Source organism: Arvicanthis niloticus, unplaced genomic scaffold (assembly GCF_011762505.2).
Source record: "Arvicanthis niloticus isolate mArvNil1 unplaced genomic scaffold, mArvNil1.pat.X pat_scaffold_1540_arrow_ctg1, whole genome shotgun sequence".
NCBI lineage: Eukaryota > Metazoa > Chordata > Mammalia > Rodentia > Muridae > Arvicanthis > Arvicanthis niloticus.
Genome location: NW_023045481.1, coordinates 3,842 through 24,924, shown reverse-complemented (window position 1 = coordinate 24,924; position 21,083 = coordinate 3,842). Strand labels below are relative to the sequence as shown.

At 36.8% G+C, this 21,083-nt stretch overlaps 1 pseudogene; it reads left to right on the top strand.

Annotated features, from left to right (window-relative positions):
- The first annotated feature begins 6,585 nt into the window (after positions 1–6,585).
- Positions 6,586–7,991, top strand: LOC117701635 (E3 ubiquitin-protein ligase RNF168 pseudogene; annotated as a pseudogene).
- Positions 7,992–21,083: the final 13,092 nt, after the last annotated feature.

Below are 21,083 nucleotides of genomic sequence, written 5' to 3'. Positions count from 1 at the left end.
TTGGCATGACACTTGAAATGGTTCCTTACTCTTAAATTCTGAAATTTCTTCCAATAATTTGAATAGGATAAAGTGCATCAATTCATTCTTCCAAATGCCTATCTAAATCCTCTTGTATATTCAACACATTAGTAACTTTTTTTTTTTTTGCTAAATGGTTAACAAAAGTAGCTGTCTTTACTTGTTGTGTCAAAGCAACTGAAGAATCAGTGGTACTAGCAATTAATGTAATTAAAACTGTTATACAAGAAATAATCAAGCCCACTACCCTCTTGTTTCTGCTTAAAGCCTGACCCCTTCTTCCAGTCCTTGAAAGCTATTTTTAGAATATCAAGGTTCTGTGATACTCAGGGCACTAAAACAAAAGCTGCTTCATAGACCTCCATAACTGACATGCCAGATTTCAAAACACTAACACATTTAGAAGGCATACAATCAATGCAAATTACATTAAATATTGTAGAAGAAACAAAAGTATTTTAACTTGACAATTAAAAGTCTTAACACATGTGCTAACACCTGTTTGAAATCCAGATCCTGACCCAACTTTATCTCTTGATAACATAACATCATAGAGAACTGCAGCTAACTTCCAGATGTGTCTCTGAAAATATCCAGAACCAGACTTCCAAATGAAGACTCTTATTTGTAATATTGGATTGATTTCTAGACCAGTCCATGATTGTGTCTGAATAACTGGTCACATTTAAGAAAATACAAGAGTCATTATAACTTCTTTTTTATTCTTTGTTCCACAAGGTCTAAAAACTTGAGGCAAGGCAGCTTGTCCTATCAGGGGTATAGGCAAGCAATGGTGGGTCAGGAACTTTTGTCCAATACAGCTTCACAATTACCATTGTCAGGGCACTCAGCAAGTCAACATCATTCCTTGTCCTGGCATCAGCATGTCTCATCTGAAGCTTTGTCAACCACCATGTTCCTTCAGAATCCTGCAGAAAAAACACAAGTATGTCCTCTTCTCCATATTAAATACCTGATAAAGATCATGCCAGATGCCAGTAAGTGGATCCTTCCCTTTCACCTATGCATAAGTATGCCTAGTTGTAGAGTGCCATAGACACTCAACAGAAAGTTCCTTGGCATCCAAAATTTTTTTTAAAAAAATTAAAATGAAAAGAACATGATTTAAATAAATTTGTAGTGTATGGGGATATATCCCCCCTTTTTTATTTTATGAAGATAGTATTTTAAAGTTCCATGGTCCCCTTCCACAGTCTTTTGTCCTTGAAAATTATAAGGAATCCCAGTAATATGGGTAATGTGAAATTGCTGCCAAAAAGTCTAAATGCTCAACTGTGATAGCCAGTTCATTATTTGTTTTTTGTTTGTTTGTTTTGTTTTTCTTTTTTGTTTTTTATTATTATTGGATACTTTATCTGCTTTTCTGATGATCGCCTTTCCCAACTCCTCACCTCCGGAAACCCCTTATCCCATCCTCCTATATCTATGAGGGTGTACCCCCACCCATCCACCCACTCCCACTTCCCTGCTCTCGAATACTCCCTCACTGGGGCATCCAGCCTTCAAGGGACCAAGGCCCTCCTCTCCCACTGATTTCTGAGAAGTTCATCCTCCTCTACATATACAGCTGAGGACATGGAATCTCTCCATGTGTGTTCCCAGGCTAGCTGTTAATAAAGCAGGACTGAACATAGTTGAGCAAGCCTCTCTGTGTGGTAGAATGTAGCATCCTTATGGTATATGCCCAGAGTAGTATAATTCGATCTTGAGGTACCAACCACACTAACTTTCATAGTGGCTATAAGAGTTTGTACTCCCACCAACAAAGGATCTATGTTTTCCTTAACCTTTGCCAACTTGAGCTGTCAGTTGTTCTGTTGATTTGAGTTGCACTACAGGTGTAACATGAAACCTCAATGTTTTTGATACATACTTTGATAACTGGTAGGTTCTGATTCATGTGCTCTTTTCTTCTTTTAGTTTATCTTGTCCATGTCCAAAGTGATAGTTTTTGTTTTATTTTATTACATTTATTCTGTTGTATTTTTTAAAACAAATGTATGAATTAGTAAGTGAAAACTTAGCCACTAGGATGAAGGGTAACAAATGAGCAGTCACTTACACATGCTAACAGAGGGAAAATTAATTTTCTCCAATAGAGTGACACTAATTTTATCAAACACTTAAAAGCACAACTTATGTTCATGAGTGCTTGACCAATATAATTGAATATAAAGATTTTTGTTTTCTTTGATTAGCAGTTGGTGTGGTCTTTGCTGTTGTTGTTATTTTGTGGTATGGATTTACTTTTGTTTTCTTGTTCTGTTAGTTGTTTGTTGGTGGAGGTGATATTGTTTTGTTTTTATGTTTTGATGTTGTTTTTTCTTCTTCTTCTTCTTCTTTTTTTTTTTTTTTTTTTTATAAGGAACATAAGTTGCTTGGGTACAGGAGAAAGATAATGGTGAAGGGATTACCAGAGGGCAAGAATGTGATAAAATATATTTAAATGTAATTTTTTCTTAAATAATATAAATATAATAAATTTAAAATTATAAATAAAAATATAAATACAACCATGTGATAATTGGCAAAAATGTCCAAAATACACAAATGAGACAAGACAGTATCTTCACCCAATGGTACTAGAATAACTAGATGTCCACATGGGGAAGAATAAAATTAGAAATGAATAAAATAAGTATATAAATTAAAAAGAATATGAAGACATGGAACAGCGAGTTTCTTTGCATTCATTTATTCCTATCATTTTCTAATAAAAAGCTATCACCTCCAAACCATCATTAGAAGGAACATTAAATGGAACTAGTCACAAGGACTTTTAGAATAGGACCTTTGCAGTCCTTTGAGAATTTCATGATTGGTGGAGGAGAAACTCATCTGAGTGGACCCTGATAATTTTTCTCCCAAGCGTGACTCAATTTATGTATGCTATTGTACATACTCTTAAGGGTCATTTATTAATGTCTCCTTAAGTAATAACAAATCATATAAAGTTTTTTAAACCTTTCACTGCAATTCTATCAGTGGTTTCTAAAACTACCAGAATGTGCCTTTTGCCAGAACACTTTAATTACACCAGGTAACCTAAAAATCACAAATACTGTCAGAATGAAATCATGCAAATTTTGGCAGCTGGGACTGTTAGTTCTTTTAAGAAATCCGACCGCAGTTAGTTGTTTGAAAAAGTCCGACCGCAGCTCAGAACAGGACCACTCCAGACCACGTGTTCCAAGGGGGAGGAGGTTTATTCAGGGGATAGGGCAAAAGTGGGGAGGAGGAAGGTGGAAAGGTAAGAGAGAAGAGAAGTAGATGCAGGCCATGACCACGTGGAGAGAGAGGAAGGTGGGGGAGGGGACAGGGAGGAAAGAGGGTAAGAGAGAGAGAGTAAGAGGGTAAGAGTAAGAGGGTAAGAGTAAGAGGAGGGGCAAGCAGCCCCTTTTATAGTGGATCAGGCATACTTGGCGGTTGCCAGGTAACTGTGGGGCGGAGCATACCTGGCTGTTGCCAGGTAACTGTGGAGGTGGAGTTTAGACAGAATACTAACAGGGACCACCTAGTGAAAGAAATTAATACAGTTATCTTAACTAATTTATCATCCAAAATAACCATATATTTCTGAAGAAAATTCATATCTTGAAGCCCATACATTGGTGATTTGTTTTAGATTTTTCTTTCCACTCTGAACCATAGGCAAATAAATTTAAGACTGACATTGGGGTGTTTCAGAGTGTTTGTTTTATGGAATGGGAAGATTCCAAACAGAGGTAAGCAGTTGTATGCTTCTTTTTAGACTAAAGAGAAAGATGTCTGTGTTTAAAGTAGTAATAGTAGATGGCAGGGTCCCAAGAGGGAAATTGGGAGAAAGAAACTGTCTTAGGAGAAAAGGGAACATACAAATAGCTGAGGCATTTTCTGTCAAAATGTCTACATATCACAGAAGAACAATTAGCTTAATGGAGATTTTAAAAACAAACAACTGGCTTTCCTTCTTGCTGCTGCCTGAAGAAGCTTGCATTGAATTTTGTAATCAGTGGAAGACAAGAGTAAAAGTAAATCTTTAGTCATTCTTTGTATAACAAAGTTGAGAATCCTAAATCCTAGTCAACATTTTCAGGAATTAATGTAGGAAAGTATTTGTGAGCCCCAAATGCTGAAAATAAAGTTTTATTAAATGTTATTTATCGTATCTTGAGTATATCACCATAAATAGTTTTATTTGAAAGTTATATGATAGTCAAATTAATTTGTATATTTTAATAGACATATTAATGATGTATGTTATCTTATTTCAGAAGTAATGGAAACAGAGATTCCTATGAAATCGATTTACCTCTTAATTAGAGGAAGGAAAATCTTTTTATTAATGAATTACTGCCTTACAGAAACATATACACTACATATTGTTCATAACTTGAGGACAGAGTTGATGCAGCAATGAAACTCTATTAACTACTCACTATGCTAAGCATTTGGTAAAAGAAACATAACCTATTAAAAATTTCACTATAAAACCTGAAACTGCATAAGGATATCATCAACAAATGCCTCATCACAAAGTGTTACTGCCATACTATTTCTATAGGAAAATCCAGGCAGTCAGAGTACAAAAGGAGGCACCATGGAAAGAAAAGATTTTTTTTGTTTTGGTTTGTTGTTTTGGTTTTTTGTTTTGGTTTGTTTCATTTTGTTTTTTGTTTTTTTACTTGCAACCTATAAGGAGGATGTAGGAGAAGAAAGCCCTTTCATTTGCCTGCCTGCTCTTCAATACAGTGGCAAGTCTGTAACTTCACTGCAATTAGAGATTATTCTTTAGTATTTATTCAGGTTCATATGAAGGAACAGTTGAGACATCCAGCCTTATGGAATTAGCAGCTACTGGATCCTTGGACAGTCCATTCATTTGCAGCCATTGTTGAATTATATGAACCACAGCATGTAAGCAATACTAAATTACAAACACACACACACACACACACACACACACACACACACACACATCCTGTACATTAATTTTTCCAAGGTAAATTAATATTTCTTCAGAGGGAAGGATAGATAATATGATTCATCTCTGAAAAAAACACTATGAGATACTTTTTCTGTTTTTATCTAATAATGGTGTATTTTATATTTTAGATAATTATATATATTATGTTTTCTCTAAGAAAAACAGGTTATTCTCTTAATTCAAAATTAATTTATAAAAACTTTATAGTATTCAGGAAATTTTCCCCTGTCCCATGTAATAGAGCCTCTTCCCCACCTTCTCTTTTATTAGTTTCAGTGTGGAGGTCCTTGATCCACTTGGACTTGAGCTTTGTACAAGGAGAAATGAATGGATCAATTTGCATTCTTCTACATGCTGACCTCCAGTTGAACCAGCAGCATTTGTTGAAAATGCTGTCTTTTTTCCACTAGATGGTTTTAGTTCCTTTGTCAAAGATCAAGTGAACTTAGGTGTGTGGGTTTATTTCTGAGTCTTCAATTATATTCCATTGATCTTTCTGAATGTCTCTGTACCAATACCATACGTTTTTTTTTGTTGTTGTTGTTCTTTTGTTTTTTTTTTTTTTGTTTGTTTGTTTTTTTAATCACTATTGCTCTATAATACAGTTTGAGGTTAGGTTTGGTTATTCCCCCAGATAAAAGTTTTCGCTATCCTGAGTTTTTTATCCCAAGTGAATTTGCAAATTGTTCTTTCTAACTTAATGAATAATTGAGTTGGAATTTTCATGGGGATTGCATTGAATCTGTAGATTGCTTTCAGCAAGATGGCCATTTTTACTAAATTAATCCTGCCAATCCATGAGCATTGGAGATATTTCGGTCTTCTGAGATCTTTTATTTCTTTGTTCAGGGACTTGAAGTTCTTGTCATATAGATCTTCCATTTTCTTGGTTAGAGTCACACCAAGGTATTTTTTATTATTTGTGACTATTGTAAAAGGTGCCATTTCCCTAATTTTTTTTCTCAGCCTGTTTATCCTTTGAGTAGAAGAAGGTTACTGATTTGTTTGAGTTGATTTTATATCCAGCCACTTTGCTGAATTTGTTTATCAGGTTTAGGAGTTCTCTGGTGGAAGTCTTGGGGTCACTTCAGGTATACTATCATATCATCTGACAATAGAGAAATTTTGACATCTTCCTTTTCAATTTGTATCCCTTTGACCTCCTTTTGTTGTCTAATTGCTCTGGCTAGGACTTAAGAGAACTATATTAAATAAGTAGGGAGAGAAGGGGAAACAAAATACTCATGGGAACAAATATGGAGACAAAATGTGGAACAGAGACTGTCCCACCTGGGGATCCATCCCATATACAGTGACCAAATATAGACACTATTGAGGATGCCAAGAAGTGCATTGCTGACAGGAGTCTGATATAGCTTTCTCCTTCAGGGTCTGCAAGAGCCTGACAAATGCAGAGAGTGGATACCATACAGTCACCTGACGATAAGAGGGCTGTGACCCCACATAAACAGCCATTGATGCAAGGTGAGGAGACACTCAAGTTTACTTCTTAAAGCATCGATGTTTTGTTTTGATGAACCATTTTTTTGTGTAAAAAATAATTTTCATGCCTAAAAAACTCCATCCCTTCCTTAACCGAATGTGAGGATCTGTTTGGAAATCCTCCTAGAGCCTGTAACCCGTCGTGTGCAACCACAGGCTTTGTAACCCATGCTTCCAATCCACTGTTGAAAAGGCCAATCTGTGCTGTCCTTTCTGTCGCCGCCGGGTCTCTCATGGACTCTGTACCATAACCGAAGAAATTCTCTGGTCAATACAGACTGTGGGAGATTATTCAAAAACACTATGCAAAGGAATGCAAGCTTAGAATCTCTGGACAAGAGTCAAAGGAAATCATTGATGAGTACCAGCCAGTTCGTCTGCTCAGTAAACCTGGGGAGTTGAGGCGAGAATATGAAGAGGAGATAAGCAAGGTGGAAGCTGAGACAAGCCAGCAAGGAAGAAGACAACAAAGCCAGTGAGGAGGAGGAGGAGAAAAGAAAGACAGAGAAAAAAGAAATGAGATGGAAGAGCAGCTGAGAAGCGATGCAGAACTGACACTGAGGCTAAGCTCCAGCATTAACAGTAACTGCGAGAGAAATAGCTTGGCTTCTCCTTTGAGTTACAGAAAATCAGATCCAGTCATAAACAAGTCACAGAAGAAAAATACAAACAAACAAAAAAACTTCGGAGATATTAAAAAATATTTGTCACCTAAGTTGAAGCCTGGGACAGCATGGGAGTGTAAAGCTGTACATGGAGAAAACATCTGCCACTTTAAGGAAACTGACAGTAGTGACACAAGTGCCCTGTTTTGCAAGACACAGAAATTGAAAAAAATATGCCAACACTTTTTCCTCAGATCTGCCTAGAACCTCAAGAACAAGGTTTGAAGTCTTGGACAGAGTTACATGTGCCACAGTTATGTGTAAGGGACACTGAACAGTGCCTTGAGGGAAAAGTTTAAACAGTATCAAACAGTGCTGATGATTTATGTATTATAAATGATGATGTACCTAGAGCTACAGTTTCTTACCCTAACGAAACTACAGTTAAGCCTTCTAGCAAATACAAAATGAAGAGTACTCTGTGTCAGATATGACCCAGTTAACTGGGGACAACAGAGTGCCAGCGGAGAATAGAGTGTATCACTTACTAGTCACAAAAGAGAGTTCTGAAAGAGAAACCCAGGTATCTGTGTTTAAAGAAGTCATGGATCCATGCTTTTCTGCAAAAAGAAGGAAAATAATTGTCAACCTTCCTCGGATCAAGAAGAAACAGAAGTGAATTTTACACAAAAAAATTGATAGATTTGGAACATATGCTTTTTGAGAGACATAACCAAGAAGAACAGGACAGATTGTTAGTATTACAACTTCAGAAAGAGGTAGATAAAGAGTAAATGGTACCCTACCAACGGATCCCCCAGGAATATCCTTCATCACACCCTCTTTATTTTAAATTTTTAAACTTTGGATTCTGAAGGAAAATCCACTGCAGATAGATTCTGGCATCCTGATACCAAAAAGAATTTTGCAACAGTTCTCTGGAAAGACCAATTAACTGGAATCTGGAATGGGCCAGATCCAGTGCTCATCTGGGGAAGAGGTTCTGTCCGCATATATTCCCAAACTGCAGATGCCCCAATTTGGGCACCAAAATGTTGCAGCCAGAGCTGCCCCACACTTGGGGACCAAAAATGTTGAGAATTGCACTACCCCACATTTGGGGGCCAAAATGTCTCAGACCATTCTGTCAATGTTGGGACCCACACTGCCAAAAAGCCTTGGGGACTAACTTGTTAGCCCGCACTGCCCCAAGTAGCTCCTGTCCACAGGTCGGGGTTCAGCAAGAGAGAGAGTGAGGATGGATTGGAGACCAGACAGAGTGTGATTCAATCCTATTTATTCTTCAGTCTCTGTTTATTCTTCAGTATCTCTTCCTAGTCCAAGTTACCAAGTCTTGAGTTCCTAGTCCCTAGTTCCTAGTCCCTAGTGCCTCCAAGTTCCAAGTTACTTCTTCCAAGTGCTAAGTGCCTAATGTCTAATTCCAAGCTCTTCCTCCAAGTGCCAAGTGCCTAATACTTAATAATAATAATTTCTTCTGTCTGCTTCTAACCTTTTATATGTCTCACTTCTAAGCCACACCTCTAAGTCACACCCTTAAGTCACACACCTTTAAGTCTCACACACCCAAGGGAAAAATCCTGGGTATCTGAAACAAGATTGTTATCAGAGTGTGCTCAGCTGTTGTAGGCTATTGTAATCAAGTCTCTTGTCAGGTATATGGCTCAAGATGGCTGCAAGGATGATAGCCGCCTTCTGTCGGCTCCCCACAGCAGAGGATGATGCTTGCAGCCAACCTTTGGACCAAGCACAGAGTCCCCAGTGGAGGAGATAGAGAAAGCACTGGAGGAGCTGAAGGGGTTTGCAACCCCATAGGAAGAACAACAATATCAACCAACCAGGACCCTCAGATCACATAAGAACTAAACCATTAACCAAAGAGTTACACATGGAGGGACCCCTGGCTCCAGCCGCACATGTATCAGAGGATGGACTTGTTGGGCATCGATGGGAAAAGAGGTCCTTGGTCCTGTGAAGTCTCAATGCTCCAATGTAGAGGAATGCTAGGGAGGGGTGGTGGGAATGGGTTGTGGGTATGGAGACACCCTCATAGAAGCAAGGGAAGAGGAGATGGGATAGGGGGTTTTTCTGGGGAATAACATTTGAAATGTAAATAAAGACACTATCCAATAAAAAAGACCTTTATAGTAATAATTTCAAATAGTTGGTATCTTCTGTTTAAGCTTTGGTGCATTCCAATCTTTTTTCTACATCTTATGAATAGTAAAACAGTACTTGTCTTAAAATTCAGACTGCTTCTAATGTTCTAAAAATAGACTTTTATCCTTCGTTATTATAAAATCTTTGTGTTAGTGGCAGATTTCCCTAGAGAATTATGCTTAATTGACCTTTAAAATTTCCAGGCTCAATAAGCTTTCTGCAAAATTAAATTGTCTCTACTGGTAGAACTAGAGGAGACCTTAAAGTTCATCTAACTCTTGTTTTCCTTTCATGGATGAGTTTAATTTAGTTTTGCAATGGATAATACATGCAAAATGAGGACTAGAATTCATGTCTCATTTTTCCCAGAATAAGTTCATTTCTGTTCATTTCTCTGCCAAAACCAACAAGCTTTACTTGTTTGATGCTGTGGCATGCATGTCTGCAAATGTATCTTTAAAAAAAATTAATCAAATCAAATATAAGGCAGTGTTATTTCTCATATGTATCATATCTTTATTCAAAATGTGTTTCATCTAACATTTTGGAATGATGAATGAAAACCCAAATTATATGTTAGCATTCCAGGATTAGAGCACATCCATCATTTTCCTCAACTTTAAATGTGAAGCCTAAAATAATCTTATATTCTAATCTTATATTCAGTGTTTTGCCCCATTCTCCAAGATCCACCAATATCATTTTCAGCTATGACCATGGAATTTTCAGGCTTACTAAGCTTCTTTATAATTTCCAAACTCCTCCCCTCATCTCAATTCTGCTTGGGATGTTCTTCCATACCCTACCACCATTCTTTGCTGCTTCAGTAAGTGTTCCTTCATTTGTTCAGGCTATTACTTTATCAAGTATTTTGTAAATCATTTCTACACCTGATATAACAAGCAGTGATAATTCTATGAATGACATTGTTCAGAATCTGGACTGGGATTAACAGGGAAAACCATAAGAAGCCCACAAAGATGCCCGGGATTCTGACTCCAGAGAAGAGCAACTGTGTGCAGATCTAACTTTTCTTGTTCAGTGCAATAAGTTATTTACAACTTTTCAGCCAATAAGGGTGTGGTTACAAATCAAGGGTCTAATGGGGGCATTACAGGCAGTATCAGGGTGAATCTAATTTGTTTGCCTATGACTCTGCAAGGTAGGGGATTGATTACCAGGAATATTTTTGTGATACAGATGAAGTGGCCAAGGCCCTGGGTTTGGGGTCCTTTGTTCGGTCTCATTAGTTTGCAGAGAGCTGTTTTAAATAGTCATGGTTTATGGCTGAATCTTGATTCCTCCAGGAGACTTAGGAGAAAATGGAGCTTCACTCTTCATCATACACTCCTTCCTCCACCAGATTCACTCCCATACCCTCCACTTGACATTAGGAAATAACTCCAGTTAGGACACTGGCACACCTCCTAGTAAAAGGATGCTGAGCCTCCTGTTCTCTTTGCCTCTGTGTGTGCAGAAAATGTATGTGCAGTAAATATATGTACAGTTTTCCATGTCCTTTCTTTCTCTCATTAGAAAATAAACATCTTACAAAAGAAATGACAGAAAAAAAAAACAATAAAATAAGATGAAACAATGTGAAACCAACTTGAAAACTTTGTTTGGAAGCTTCCATGTGGGACTATTGACCAACAGCTCAATTAGATGTAACCCATTTCTGAAACTGGAAGTTCATTTTGAGGCCCAGGATGACTAGTACGAACTTTGTCTCCCCTTATTGATGGTTATATTTAGATTTCATTTATATAAGTCTATATTTTGAGAAACCTCTACTTGAGCTTCTGCCATAAAAACCACTGACATGGCCTTAGTTCTATCTGCCCCTCTACATATTTCCTCCTTTACCCTGCTCTACTTCTCCCTTATGCATTTGTTTCTAAACAATTTACTAATCAAACTTCCCAATTAACAAACTGTTGCATAAAGATATTAAATTATTGTTGGAACAACTGTAATGATATTAAAGAAAATCCACTTTTAAAAGCAATTAAACAAGAAAAGTTCTTTTTTGAACCACTCAACGGTTTCTTAGAATCTTTCATGCCTCATAAACTACATATACAAATTTCAAAGACATTTTCTTATGAAATAATATTCTTTTCTACTATACATCCATAGGATCTTATTTCAAAATCCCTATTCCCTAACAAGAGTTTAAAATGTTTCATAGATGTAAGATAAATTAATAATTCTGTAATATAATTCCAAGTTCATAGATTATGTCTTAAAAGAGCAGGTTAGTGTTATTTTATAATAGCAAAAAAAAAGTTTTCAGAAAACACTTTTAAACTTAAATTCTAAAGTTATGCTAAAATGTCAGTATTAAAAATGAAATTTCCTAAAAATCATTGTGTCATTTATTTCAAGATATACAGATAAATTATCCTTACTACTCTAATGGTATTTTAAAAACAATATATCAAATAATAGTAGTGAAAGTAGCAAACTTATCTGCTCGTTTTGAATATGTGAACTTGAATAAAAATATAAACATTGTGACCTGGGCAGTATCCTGAAATAATGAATAATAACAATAAAATGAGACAGTTTGGAAAGAAAAATGTAGAAAAGACATAGAGAAGACAGTTTATAAACTTTTAAATATTTCAGAGATATTTTAAAGCCAAAAATGAGAACAATGAAATGTTGAAAACTGTGTGGAGTTTAAAGATATGACGAACATGGTATATTAAACCTAGTGAGAGAAAGGACCTTTATGAATGATGGGGTCATGGATTACAATTGAAGGGTATATCATATATCATGGCTAGGAAGACACAGCGTGTGAAGCTGATCACATTACATGAGCTGCCATGAAACAGAACAGCATATGTGTTCAGACTACTAAATCTCACTGGTGCCGTGCATGATCTGTTTCCTACATTCTTTTAATGTTTGCACAATATTCCCAATCAGAGACACCATCTGGGTATTAAATGTTCAAACACATAAACCTAAAGTAAGCAAATCCAATTCACACTAAAACAACAACCAAAAAATAATAAAGAGAAGGAATATATACAAATTAAAAGTATTTAAAATGATTCCCAGTTCCTTAATATTCTAGGAGTGATTGCTAGGAAAAGGAAACAGCCAAGTTATTCATTGATGATGAAAAATAATAAAAATGTGGTACATATGCACAACAGAATATTATTCAACTTTAAAGAAAATTATATTAAAAATGTGTAGGTAAATGAGTGGGTTCTGAAATAATTATTCTGAGTTAGATTATCCAAAATCAGAAAGGAAGACACTAAATATTTCTGTCTTAGATTGATTCTAGCTATGAATCTCTATTTATGTGTATTTAATTATCTATTTATTTATTTATTTTAACTTATTTTTTTTTTACTTATTCACATTACATCCAGCTCACTGCCCCCTCTCAGGAACCCCCTCCCACAATCCTTCCTCCATTACCTCTCCCCTTTTTCCCTTTTTCTCTGAGCAGGTGGGAGCTTCCCAGGGTATTCTACTCTGGCACTTTAAGTTTTTTTGACCCTAGGTGCTTCCTCACTCACGTTGACCAGACAAGGCAGCCCAGATACTAGAACATATCCCACATACAGGCAACAGCTTTGAGGATAGCCCTCATTCCAGTTGTTCAGATCCACATAAATACCAAGCTATAAATTGCTACATATGAGAATGGAGGCCTAGGTCCAGCCTGTGTATATTCCTTGGTTGGTGGTTCAGACTCTGAAAACCACCAGGGATCCAGGTTAGTTGACTCTGTTGGTCTTACTGTGGAGTTCCCATACCTTTTGAGGCATGAATCTCTTTTCAAATGGGGAATAAAATAGTCATGAAGGAGGAGAATTGAGAAGGCAAGGGAATGGGGGGAGGGGTTCAGGATCAGGTGTACTAAAGAACAGGAGAGATGGCATAATTGCCATGAAAATGAATGAGAATCTGTACCTGATAGGGGTGAGGAGATGACAGGCATCTCCCGGAGGAAACAGAGACTTGGGGTAAAGAAAACACCCCAGAACCAGGGGAAATGACCTTAGCTGTAACTCATTGAGGCTATGGAAACCTAGAGGCCACCTCCTGTAGGCAGATAGGAACTCCACTGGAGCGATAGCTGTACCAACCCAGGCACAAAACCTCCAACCCAAAGTTTGTTCTGACTACAAGTAATGCAGGCACAGGGGAAGGAACTGAAGGAATGGCCAACCAATAACTGGCCCAACTTGAGACCAATCCCATGGTCAAGCCTGAATCCTTAACACTATTAATAATATACCCTGTTATGCTTGCAGACAGGAGCTTAGTATAGCTGTCTTCTGAGAGGCTCCACCCAGCAGCTGAGTCATACTGATACAGACACCCAAGGCCAAACAGTGGATGGAGTGTATGGTGTATGGAGTATGGAGTGTGGGGACTTTTTTTTGTTTTTTTTTTGTTTTTTTTTTTTTTGTTTGTTTTTTTTTTTGTTTTTTTTTTTTGTTTTGTTTTGTTTTTTTTTTTTGTTGTTGTTTTTTTTTTTTGAGACAGGGTTTCTCTGTGTAGCCCTGGCATCCTGGAACTCACTCTGTAGACCAGGCTGGCCTCAAAAATCAGAAATCTGCCTGCCTCTGCCTCCCAAGTGCTGGGATTAAAGGTACAGTTTCCAGGTGTATGTGGGCTTTCCATTATTTTTTAATCATTGAAGACCAGCTTTATTCCATGGTGATCTTACAGGATGCAAGGGATTATTTCAATATTTTTGTGTCTGTTGAGACCTGGTTTGTGACCAATTATATGGTCTATTTTGAGACAGTAAAATGAGGTGCTGAGAAAAAGGTATATTTTTTTGTTTTAGGATGAAATATTCTATAGATATCTATTAAATCTATTTGGTTCATAACTGTTGTTAGTTTCACTGTGTCTTTGTTTAGTTTCTGTTTCCATGATCTGTCCATTGCTGAGAGTGGGGTGTTGAAATCCCCCACTATTATTGTGTGAGGGGAAATTTGTGCTTTGAGCTTTAGTAAGGTTTTCTTCAGTAATGTGAGTGCTCTTGCATCTGGAGCATAGATATTCAGAATTGAGAGTTCATCTTGGTAGATTTTTCCTTTGATGAGTATGAAGTGTTCTTCCTTATCTTTTTTGATAACTTTTGGTTGAAAGTTAATTTTATTTGATATTAGAATGGCTATTCCAGCTTGTTTCTTATGACCATTTCCTTGGAAAATTGTTTTCCATCCTTTTAATCTGAGGTAGTGTCTGTCTTTGTCACTGAGGTATGCTTCCTGTATGCAGCAAAATTCTGGGTCCTGTTTACTTATCCAGTATGTTAGTCTATGCCTTTTTATTGGAGAATTGAGTCCATTGATGTTAAGAGATATTAAGGAAAAGTGGTTGTCGCTTCCTGTTATTTTTGTTATTAGAGGTGGAATTATGTTTATGTCACTATCTTCTTTTGGGGTTGTTAGAAGTTTACTTCCTTGCTTTTTCTAGGTTGTAGTTTCCCTCCTTATGTTGGAGTTTTCCATCTATTATCCTTTGTAGGGCTGGATTTGTGGAAAGATATTGTATAAATTTGGTTTTGTCATGCAATATCTTGGTTTCTAAGTCTGTAATAATTGAGATTTTTGCTCGGCATAGTAGTCTGGGCTGGCATGTGTGATGTCTTAGGATCTGTATGATATCAGTCCAGGATCTTCTGGCTTCTATAGTCTCCAGTGAGAATTCTGGTGTAATCGTTTTTTAAATTTTATTTAAATTATATTTACATTTCAGATTTTATCCTCTTAACCCATTCCCCCCTCCACCCAGGAACCCCTTATCTCATCCCCCCTCCTCCTGCTTCTATGAGGGTGTGCACCAACCTGCCCCCCACTCCAACCTCCCAACAATCGAATTCCTCCCCGATTGGTGTTCAGCCTTCATGGGACCAAGGATCTCCTCTCCCACCTATGCCCTACAAGGCCATCCTCCCCTACATATATAGCTGGAGTCATAGGCCCCTCCCTATGAGCTCCCAGGCTAGTGGTTTAGATCCTGGGGAGCTCAAGTTGCTTGGTATTTTTGCTCCTCTTGTTGCCACCAACCTTTTCAGCTCCTTCAGTCTTCTAATTCTCCTTTGGGAACCCTTGATCAGATCAATGGTTAGCTGTGAGCATCTGCCTCTGGATATGTCAGACTCTGGTAGACCTCTGAGGAGATAGCTATATCAGGCTCCTGTCAGCATGCACTCCCTGACATCCATATCAACATCTATCATTGGTGACTGCACCTGGGATGGATACCAAGGTACAATGGTCTCCAGATAGCCCCTTCTTGAGTTTCTGTCCCATATTTTGTCTTCATATTTGCTACCTTGAGTATTTTGTTACTCCTTCTAAGTAGTACCAATTTATCCACACTTGGTCTTCCTTCTTCATGAGCTTCATGTGGTCTGTTAGTTGAATCTTGGGTATTTCAACCTTTTGGGCTAATATCTGCTTATCAGTGAGTAAATACCATGTGTATTCTTTTGTAATTGGGTTACCTCACTCAGGATGATATTTTCTAGTTCCATCCATTTACCTAAAAAATTCTTGAATTCATTATTTTTAATAGCAGAGTAATAATCCATTGTGTAAATGTACCACATTTTTTGTATCCATTTCTGTGTTGAAGGACATCTGGGTTCTTTCCAGCTTCTGGCTATTATAAATAAGGCTGTTATTAACATATTGGAGCATATATGCTTGTTATATGTTTGAACATCTTCTGGGTATATTCCCAGAAGTGGTATAGCTGGATCCTCAGGTAGTGCTGTGTTCAATTTTCTGAGGAAACACCAGACAGATTTTCCAGAGTGGTTGTACCAGCTTGCAACCCCACCAACAATGGAGGAGTGTTCCTCTTTCTCCACATTCTCACCAGCATCTACTATCACTTGAGTTTTTTATCTTAGCCATTCTGACTGATGTGAGGTGTTATCTCAGTGTTGTTTTGATTTGCATTTCATGATGACTAAGGATGTTGAACATTTCTTAAGGTGCTTCTTGGCCATTCGAATTTCCTCAGTTGAGAATTCTTTGTTTAGCTCTGTACCCCATTTTTAATGGGGTTATTTGGTTTTCTGGAGTCTTAATTTCTTGAGATCTTTGTATATATTGTATATTAGCCCTCTATTGGATGTAGGATTGGTAATGATCTTTTCCCAATCTGTTGGTTGCTGTTTTGTCTTATTGACAGTGTCCTTTGCCTTACAGAAGCTTTGCAATTTTATGAGGTCCCATTTGTCAATTCTTGATCTTAGATCATAAGCCATTGGTGTTTTGTTCAGGAACCTTTCCTTTGTGCCTAGGTATTCTAGGGTCTTCCCCAAATTCTCTTCTATATGTTTCAGTGTATCTGGTTTTATGTGAAGGTCCTTTATCCACTTGGACTTTAGCTGTGTACAAGGGGATAAGAATGGATTAGTTTGCATTCTTCTACATGCTGACCTCCAGTTGAGCCAGCACCATTTGTTGAAAATGCTGTCTTTTTTCCACTGGATGGTTTTAGCTCCTTTGTCAAAATTCAAGTGACCATAGGTATGTGGGCACATTTCTGGATCTTCAATTCTATTCCATTGATCTTCCTGTCTGTCTCTGTACCAATACCATGCAGTTTTTATCACTACTGCTCTGTAATACAGTTTGAGATCAGGGATGGTGACTCCCCTGGAGGTTCTTTTATTGTTAATATTGTTATCCTAGGTTCTTTGTTATTTCAAAAGAATTTGCAAATTGTTCTTTCTATCTCTATGAAGAATTGATTTGGAATTCTGATAGAGATTGCATTGAACCTGTAGATTGCTTTTGGCAAGATAGCCGTTTTTACTAAGTTAATTCTGCCAATCCAGGAGCATGGGAGATCTTTCCTTCTTCTGGGATCTTCTTCGATTTCTTTCTTCAGAGACTTGAAGTTCTTGTTATACAGATACAGATCTTTCACATGCTTGGTTAGATTCACTCCTAGATATTTCATATTATTAGTAACTATTGTGAAGGGTGTCATTTCCCTAATTTCTTTTTCAGCCTGTTTAGCCTTTGAGTAGAGGAAGACTACTGATTTGTTTGAGTTGATTTTATATTGAGCCACTTTGCTGAAGTGTTTAGGAATTCTCTGGTGGAAGTTTTAGGTTCACTTAAGTATACTATCATATCATCTGCAAATAGAGAAATTTTGATTTTTCTTTTCCTATTTGTAACCCTTTGGCTTCCTTTTGTTGTCAAATTGCTTTGGCTAGGACTTCCAGTACTATATTGAATAGGTAGGGTGAGAGTGGGCAGCCTTGTCTAGTCCCTGATCTTAGTGGGATTGCTTCAAGTTTCTCTCCATTTAGTTTGATGTTGGCTACTGGCTTGCTGTATATTGCTTTTACTATGTTTTAGGTATGGGCCTTGAATTCCTGATCTTTCCAAGACTTTTAACATGAAGGTATGTTAAATTCTGTCAAATGCTTTCTCAGCAACTAGTGAGATGATCATGTAGTTTTTGTCTTTGAGTTTATTTATGTAGTGGGTAACATTGATGGATTTCCAAATATTGAACCTTCCCTGCATTCCTGGGATAAAGCCTACTTGATCATGTTGGATGTTTGTTTTGATATGTTCTTGCATTCGGTTTGTGAGAATTTTATTTATTATTTTTGCATCAATATTCATAAGTGAGATTGGTCTGTAGTTCTCCTTCTTTGTTGGGTCTTTGTGAGTTTAGGTATGAGCATAATTGTAGCTTCATAGAATGAATTCGGTAGTGTTTTTTCTGTTTCTATTCTGTTGAATAGTTTAAAGAGAATTGGTATTAGGTCTTCCTTGAAGGTCTGATAGAATTCTGCACTAAAACCATCACATCCTGGTTTTTATTTTTTTTTTTTTTTTGGTGGAGAGACTTTTAATGACTTCTTCTATTTCTTTAGAGGTTATGAGACTGTTTAGATGGTTTCTCTGTTCCTTGCTTAACTTTGGTACCAGGTATTGTCTAGAAAATTGTCCATTTATCCAGATTACCCAATTTTGTTGAGTATAGGCCTTTGTAGTAGGATCTGATGATATTTTTAATTTCCTCAGATTCTGTTGTTATGTCTCCCTTTTCAGTTCTGAATTTATTAATTTGGATACTGTCTCTGTGCCCTTTGATTAGTCTGGCTAAGGGTTTGTCTGTCTTGTTGATTTTCTCAAAGAACCAACTCCTGGTTTTGTTGATATTTTATATAGTTCTTTCTGTTTCTACTTGGTTGTTTTTCAGCCCTGAGTTTGATTATTTCCTGCTGTCTACTCCTCTTGGGTATATTTGCTTCTGTTTATTCTAACGCTTTCAGCTGTGATGTCAAGTTGTTAGTGTATGCTCTCTCCAGTTTCTTTTTATAGGCACTTAGAGCTATGAGTTTTCCTCTTAGTACTGCTTTCATGGAGTCCCACAAATTTTGGTATGATGTGTCCTCATTTTCATTAATTTTAAAAAGTCTTTGATTTCTTTCTTTACTTCTTCCTTGACCAAGTCATCCTTGAGTATAGCTTTGTTCAGTTTCCACATGTATGTGGACTTTCAATTGTTTTTTTCATTATTAAAGACCAGCCTTTTAGTCCATGGTGGTCTGATAGGTTACAAGGGATTATTTCAATTTTTTTGTAACTGTTGAGGCCTGTTTTGTGACCAATTATATGGTCTCTTTTGGAGAAGGTACCATGAAGTGCTGAGAAAAAGGTATATTCTTTTGTTTTAGGATGTAATGTTCTATCGATATCAGTTAAATCCATTTGGTTCATAACTTCTGTTAGTTTTATTGTGTCTCTGTTTAGTTGCTGTTTCCACGATCTGTCCATTGCTGAGAGTGGGGTATTGAAATTCCCCACTATTATTGTGTGAGGTGTAATGTATGCTTTGAGCTTTAGTAAAGTTTTTTTTTTTTTTTTTTTAAATGTATGTATGTGGGTGCCCTTGCATTTGGGGCATAGATGTTCAGAATTGAGAGTTCTTCTTTTGACGAGTATGAAGTGTCCTTCCTTATCTTTTTTTTTTTTAATTACTTTTGGTAGAAAATCAATTTTATTTGATATTAGAATTGCTACTCCAGCTTGTTTCTTGGGACCATTTGCTTGGAAGATTGTTTTCAATCCTTTTAATTTGAGGTAGTGTCTGTCTTTGTCACAGAGGTGCATTTCCTTTATGCAGCAAAATGCTGGGTCCTGTAGATGTATCCAGTCTGAAAGTGTATGTCTTTTTATTAGAGAATAGATTCCATTGATATTAAAAGATATTAAGGAAAAATGATTGTTGCTTCCTGTTATTTTGTTCGTTGGAGGTGGAATTATGTTTGTGAGCATGGGTCAGGATATCGTGTCCTTATTGAGCATAACAACTAGGATTCTGCCCCAGCAAAAAGGACTATGGGAGGGGTGAAAGAGGAGTGGTATACTGGAGTGAGGGTTTTGGGTTGGTAATGTGTCCTGATTGCCTCAGGCTCCCAGCTGCAGCTCTTTGGCATAGGTTTTCAGGGGAGGGATCTTATCTGCTGCTCTGTGTGCAGTGGTCCTTCTAGGATGGGCCAGGATATGGTGTCTTCACAGGGGCAGACCAGTTAGGAGTCTGCCCCAGCAAAAAACAAAGACAGGCTTGGTATTCTTAACAGGACCCCAACCAACTTCAGAAAGAAGAAACAAGAGAATAGATACCTGAGTAGGTCATAGACACTAGGGGAGCTCCTAAGACCATCAAAAGTTTTTGTCTGATTATCCATAGATTTGAACTTCTTCAATTTCTCATTGGCGGCACCTTCTTTTTTTACAGTATATGGCACTTGATACAGAGATATATAATATATCAATTGGGATTGCCTTTGCTTACATGTAAATGAGATAGTTATATTACTCTCCCTACTTCCCAGGCTCACAGATGATAGTATAAGAGTGGGAAGTATGAATGAAATGGGCAGAGGTAGTGGTTATATATTCATCTGAAGGGAAACACTAATTATAAAACATGACTGTGCCACTGAACATATGAACTCAAAATGTCTGTTTCTGCTTTCTTGTACAAAGTCTGCACAAAATCAAGCCAGCCAATATTCTATTGTATATGGGAATGAAAGTTGAAGTTACACCACTACCCAAGGAGCTGCTAATAATTGATTGCTCCTGCTGGAGAAAGAAAAAGAAGAATGGAAAGGTATGTAAGAGAGTGTTGGGTACCACAAATTATTAAATATGCAAAAATTAAATTGCAGGACAATTTTAAGACAATTAAAAAATCATAGTGAATTTAAATTATTTAAGATATCTTATTACCACAAATAGACTTTAAAATATGAGTGAGAAACAACTTTAAATGTTTTAAAGATATATTTTTATTCAGAAGTCATTAAGAAATATTAGAAATAAATGAACAGAAAAATCTTTAAGCAAGCAAAGTAGTTCTACAAATATTCAATACATTTAACTGAATGGAAAAGCAACATTGAATTAAAAATAAAGTATAATTAACACAAGCAGTACAGATCTCCTATTGTATGAAATCTTACAAGATATCAACATCTCATAGTACGAAAATTCAGAACATAATTTTTATTTATAACAATAAATCAAGCCTCATAACTGACAATGTAGTCATAGCTATGGAAATAAAACATATCGGTCTGTATGAAATTTAAATCCTACATAAAAAACAAGTAAATAAACTTTAGAATTTATTTTAAGCCATATATCAATGAAACTGAAGAAGAGCACTGCTTATACTCAAAACTTATATTTCTTAGTAATGAGATGGAATATTAAACATTAAGTGGTATTTCCTAGACAAAGTGG